Genomic DNA, 6,314 nt, shown 5'->3' on the forward strand with positions numbered 1-6,314 from the left:
TAGTTTCATAATATGGGAGCTATTTTGTTCTATTTCTCAGAATCAGAAGTGATGAGAATTGCAGAGCAGGTGCCATTCTTCTCCCTGACTTGCTGCAAGCTGCAGTTTGTTGGACTTTTAAGTGACTGATTCCACATGAGTAGTTCAAGATAAAGGAAGTGATTCAGTGCCCAAAAGTCCTATTATCAAGAATATACAACCTGTTAAATGCCTGCTACTGGATGAAGATAGTGAATTTGTGAAAAAAAACTCAATCAAAATAATCCTGCCTATGTTGTAATTAAAAGTGTAGGAGATAACGTGAGTGGCATGCATTGCTTGGGCTGTCAGCTGTAAAACAAACACTATCTTCTGCTTTATTGCATGATTTATTTCATTTTTATCTGCTTAAAAAAATACTCAATAGGGATGAGCTGCAGGAGAATGATTTTTGGACAGCTATGGGGTGAAATGAGCACACAATGAAGGGTGACCTTTCAAAGGGGGATTATCTATAAATAGCAATGGTTATCCCTCACAGCCTTCTGACATAAGCCTGCTGGGAGTATGAAAAAGGAGACCCTTTCCACCAGTTCCTCCAACATGATTTTAGATTGGCACATGACATGTTTTGGCCATGAATAGCTGAGGAGAATTTGCAAAGGGATCCAGCAAAAAGCCTTAGCAGCTGTCTGGCTGTCGATATCCCCCAGGGTTTAAAAATTAGCTCAGAACTTCCTTCTCTTTGCCCATGAACAATGACACGCACTTTACTAGAAAAGTAAAGATTTCATGTTTAAAATATATAATCTTGGGAGCTCATCTATTAAAAAAAAAAAAAACTATATCAGTTTTAAAATTAGCCAAGCAGTGTCAGCAGAGTTTATTCAAATGCCAAAGGGCTTTAGGATCTGACTGCAGTTCTTAACTACTGTTTTAACTTCTGCTTTGCACCATGGATCCATCAAATCCTTTATTTGGAATGAGGAAGAATTGGTATTCCTGGGCATTTACTATTTTTAAAGTGAAAAAGGTGAGTGAATTTATCAGGGAAAAAATAATGGACTATTTTGTTTGTAGTGCATGTCCTTTGCTTATTTGCCATGTGATATTGTCATAAAATAGTATTTCAGAGATTTTATTTTTGAAGTTTTCATATGAAGGATAATCTGCAAAGGGAGAGTGCATAGAAGATGATAGTTTTAAATAGTCAGATATGATCAGTGCCTGAACGCCTGTGTGTTTGTTGCATGCTTGTGTTTTAAACTGTGTCCTCTGTGCAGCCAGACATCACCAGCAGCCCTTCCACAAAAAGCAGAACTGCACTGTGCTCCTAACCCCTGCGCCTCCTGTATTTAGGATAGTTATTCGGATAGAAACAAAGCCTAAGCTGCTTGATTACTGTTAGATGCATATTGAATGATTACTGTGTTTATCACCAGTACTATAATAATGAGTATTAATGACCAAGACCTATACAAAAGATTGAGCCCATGCACTACATACTGATGGTAAACATGGTAAGAAGCAGTCTTTGTTTGAAGGCATTTACAACCTAAATAGACATGCAGCAAGAGGTGTTATTATCTGCTCTTCACAGATGGTGACCAAGATAAACTGACATGATGTGCCAAGGGATACAGGCAAAAGTGAGGGGGCAGGGAGGGAGTGAGCCAGGGCTGAAGCTGGGTTACCAGCTTGCCTTGACGGTGACCACTCTCCCTCATTGCACCCGCTGCAAACTGAATATGGGCTTCCCTCTGCTTGCAGACAGGCAGTGCATGATAAGTAGCTTCCTCCCCAGCTCCTCCAGGCACAGTTTTGGCCCTCATTGCTATGGCCCTCATAGCTGACTTCTGCCAAGTGGTGCAAGGTTCCTGTATATCCAGGAACTATTTGTAAATGGTTGGCTTCACAAAGAAGATTTTTTGATTCTGTCTTGCAGATGTTGTTTTAATGCACATTTGACAGTTGATTCTCTGCTTTAACATCATGATCTGGAAGCTGTTCACTTTGGATGTTTACAGCTGTTCTTGGGTTTAACAGCAGTGCTTCATTCAAACCTTTCCACAGTCCAGGATTCCTCCCTGAATTTATCATGAGGAAATGCTGCTTTTAAAAAAATTAGGGTTCTTACAGATGGGTTAGTGAAAGGCATTATATAATACTGTGCTGGCTCTAGAAACAGACTCTGTGACCCAGAAGATAACTTCCAGTCCTGTGTTACTGCTGCCTATGATACAATGACTTGTTTTCAGTACAACATCACTGAGCATTGCAAGTTCTCTTTTGACATGAAAATCCCCTGAATGGTGACAGGGAGAAGATCACTCTTCTGCCATTGCTATAATGTATTCCTACTCAGATGCAACTCCAGTTCAGGGTTGGTGCTCTATTTTGACCTCTCCTACAATGACAGGTGCAGAAAATTATTCCTGTGTTGAACTGCCAGGACAATAGGAAATGTTAGCAGATAGTAAATGACAATTTGCATCTCCTGGTTGTCATTCCTTCATAAAATTGAGGATGTGTTTATTGTGTAGTCATGTTGCTGCTCTATTCTAACTGGCAGGTTAGTTTTCAAATGTGACTTATATTATGAATCTTGTTTCCATGTTGGAGTGCTTCCACATTACTGCATGGAATTTGAATGTGTTGAAATAATGGGAATGCAGCAGTGGTGGTGGCTGGGAGGCAGAGATTATCTGAAAGCTTTCAGGATGCTCCTAGCAGTGTGCTGCATTAGCCAAGGGATTTTTATGGGCACAGAGGCACAAAGTAACCCCTCTAATCCCTTTCTCACTGGCTTACAGACTCTGAAGAAGCTTAATAATTACAGAGGAATGCAGTCAAAGTGTTTTTAAGGACATATGTGCAGAGGCTTATTTTAGTCATTTCCTAACAGCAAATGCACTGGTGTATTCTCAAGGAGAAAGCTGGGTGCAAATTTTCCCTTCTCTCAACACCCCCAACCAAAAGATGATTTACACTTATATCAAAAAGAGGCTTAACCAGTGTGGAACTGAAAGAATATTTCCCAGCCTGTAGGATTATGGTTTTTCCACAGCCATACCACTCACCCTCTCCTTCGGGTGAAATACAAAGCGTATCTCTGTACTGCTGAACCTTTTTTTTTTTTTCCAATTAAAAGGCCAACAGAAAGCCTGCATGTTCACTTTAAAATATCCTATCCTTCTGGACTATTTCACTTTCTCTGAAATCACTGATTCAGCTGATGGTGACTCCGCTGCTTGTGTTTCGTTATCTGTAAGTATGTCCCTAACTGCGTACTAAATATATGCTTAAGAAGGAGGTGTGCACGAACTGTTTCTGTGCTAAGCTTTTAGTTTCACAGCTATGTCATTTCTGGCAGAATCTGTGCCTGAAAGAGAAAGATACGATGGATACTCTCTCACTCCACAGAGTTTTTGTGATTTTTTTCACCGAGAATCTTTCCTAATTCAAAAATTATGGCATTGGTTCTCCCCATTCACCTTCAAATATAACCTCCTAGGAAATTTGGGCACAAAAAAACCAACAGTAACTTGAAAAGTTTTTTGAGCATTAATGGTAGAGGAAGATAGTAAATGTATACTTGTTTTATGGTGCATGCTAATGAAATGTTTGGTATCCCACTGTTGCTTGGAATATAAACTGCAATAAAAATTAAACAAGTTATATCTTATTACTGCATTACTAACTAAAAATGGCCTGTTTTCTCAGCTTTGTAGCAAAGATGAAAGTTAGTCCATGTACTTGCCATTTCTGTGCTTGCCATAAGACAGTCCCAAGGCCTGTAAATTCACATAAAAAATATATGAGGTAAAAATTAGCCTAATCTGTCTTGAATTCTTCTTCTAAAATTTCATTATTCTGCCTGCACCTTAACTGAAGTCTTGATCCTTTTCTTCTAGGGATGCTAGGATCAGATTGCTCCTTTTAGGATTGCAAATAAACTGCAGTTTAAACCCTTAGCATTTGCTACGCTTGATCCAGTTTACTGTATGTGAAATTTTGAGATGAAACTATGTAAACTAATCCATGATCTGATTTTCCTGCTTGGATATTAAAAACTTGTGGCACTTTCTGAAGAGAGGGTGTATGATGAAATGACATGAACCTGATTTTTTTCCCCATGTCCTCAAACTTTTTTCCCCTAAGGAAACCAACTCTTATTTTACACACTGCTTTCACACTAAAGTTCAAGTGTTCCAATCAGTTTAGATTTGAACTGACTCAGCAAATCTCTGCTTTCAAGGCTGGAATCTAGCTACCGAGACAAAGTAATGAGCACATGTGTTCCAGCACATGCACGGACCCTTGATGATGCCTCATGAATGTGGGTGCTACTGACCCACTGGCACCCTCTCATGCTGCTTTCTCTTGCTTTGCACAAGACTTTGTGCAAAGTCTTGCCAGGGACTTTGACAGCAACAAGAGAGAGCTTCACCCTACAAATGGGAAGGTCTCCTTTCCTATGTGGTAGCTGCACATCCATCCCCCAAACAGTGCTTTAAGGCTATCTGAGTATAGACACACCCATAGCACCTTCAAATTTTTTTTTTGCGGATGGCACACAGTAACCTCACAGTATTTGAGATGGACACATCTGTGCCGTCCAATTAACACACTCCAGCTCATGATAATACAGTGTTCTACAGACTCTTAGAATGTGCCAGCTAAAAATTACTAACTGAAGAATATTTCTTTCATAACTAGTTCTGTAGACTTCCATGGAATGACTTTGTATGAGCACAAGGGGAATAATCTAACCTTTTACATTTTTAATTGGAGTTGCCAGTTTAAAAACACAGAAAAAAAAAAAAAGTGGGGGAGTTGGATCTTAGATGCCATTACCCCAAGGTGCTGGATGTAATCTGGTGTTATTCTCTTTGAATGTTTCTAGGAAAAGCTGCTTCCCGAGTAGAAGAAACATGAAAGATCAGGAAAGTGACTAACAGCATGGGAGCCTTGATGACGCCTATCAAGTGCAATAAATGAAAACACCAGGGATCGTGGCAGGGATAACAAAATGGGCAGTTTAGCACAATAACTGCCAGCTATTGTTTTTCAGGCAAATGACTGTGACTTTGGGATGATTAGTCCATAACCAGAGGAGAGCAAAAACACTAGACAGGATGAGAAAGGGATTGTAAAAAACAGGAAATAAAACCCTCAGACAAACTTCCTATAGACATGAATTTCACCACCAAACCAGTCAATTATCAAATTTCCTCCTCATGTATGCCAAAAGAGTCAGCTCATTTGTACTGAGTTAAATATATTCTTTTATGTATATGCAATTGTTTGATCACAAGTTAGCTCTCTTTGGCAGTAAAAAGCTACCTTTTGATGCTTGAATATACCTTCAAACCTACTCTGTACATCTTCAGGCTGTCCCATTGGCTTTATTGGTAGAAAGGACTAGAGGTAATGTTTCACAATGAAATGTAGGCATTTTCAGCAGAAAATCACCACTGATGACAACTCATCATAATGAAATAAATGTTATCCATAAACTCATCTATTCCTGTGGTGTCTATCTGCTCTAGGAGAGACCTCATGTTACAGTAGGAAAACAATCTAAAGGCAACATGGCATTAAAATATTGCTGGAACTATGTTAATAGGAAGGAAAATTCATATTTAATAAGTGCCTAGATTCCTTTCATGTTCACATGTGACACCAGATAACTCAGGCTAATCAGAGTGAAGTTGGGTAAGTCCTTGTGAGGGAAAGGTTCCAGACAATATATGGGGGTATCCTGTTGTAAGCTGGCTTGAATGTGTTTTTGGTGCCTTGACCAGCAGCAATGAGCAGACAACCTTGTCTAGAATCAAGGTTCCTGCTGGGGACACTGTGCAGGTGGCTCCCCGCATGTGGTGTCTCCAGAGACCCATTTCCTCCATCATTCACTCCATTTTAAGGAGCAGAGGCTTTGAGAAGCTGCTGTTGGCAGCTTTCTGTGGGCTGATAGGAAGGCTGGAAGACATACTACTCGTTGTTGCTCACCTGAAAGCTGGGCGGTGGCAGGACTCCTGATCCACCTCCACAAGGGAGTCCCTGTCTGTCCAGAGAAAGCATCTCAAGGGGCAAGATACAAAGCTCACTGTGGCCCCAGCGCCCCGCCACAGAGAGAGGTCAAGAACAACATAACCCAGGCTATTAATGGCAACGAGCTGTAAAAGCCTTGGCCTCTGTGTCATAAAACTGTTCTAGTTACTACAATGCACTTTATAACCTGTAATTCCACCTTGGGCTGCTCTGGGCCTAAACACGAGGGACAGTACAGCCGTGTGTAACTGAGTGTGCGCAGCCCCTGCTCTGGCTTCTCA

At 40.4% G+C, this 6,314-nt stretch overlaps 1 long non-coding RNA gene across 1 annotated transcript; it reads left to right on the top strand.

The window, feature by feature from the left end:
- Positions 1-538: 538 nt before the first annotated feature.
- Positions 539-5,502, top strand: LOC146763487 (uncharacterized). Its single transcript, XR_002465237.4, has 3 exons — positions 539-1,012; positions 3,131-3,246; positions 4,886-5,502. It is a non-coding gene; the product is annotated as an uncharacterized LOC146763487 (long non-coding RNA).
- The last annotated feature ends 812 nt before the right edge of the window (positions 5,503-6,314 follow it).

The sequence above is a fragment of the Lonchura striata genome, chromosome 1A (genome assembly GCF_050655825.1).
Source record: "Lonchura striata isolate lonStrDom1 chromosome 1A, ASM5065582v1, whole genome shotgun sequence".
Lineage (NCBI taxonomy): Eukaryota > Metazoa > Chordata > Aves > Passeriformes > Estrildidae > Lonchura > Lonchura striata.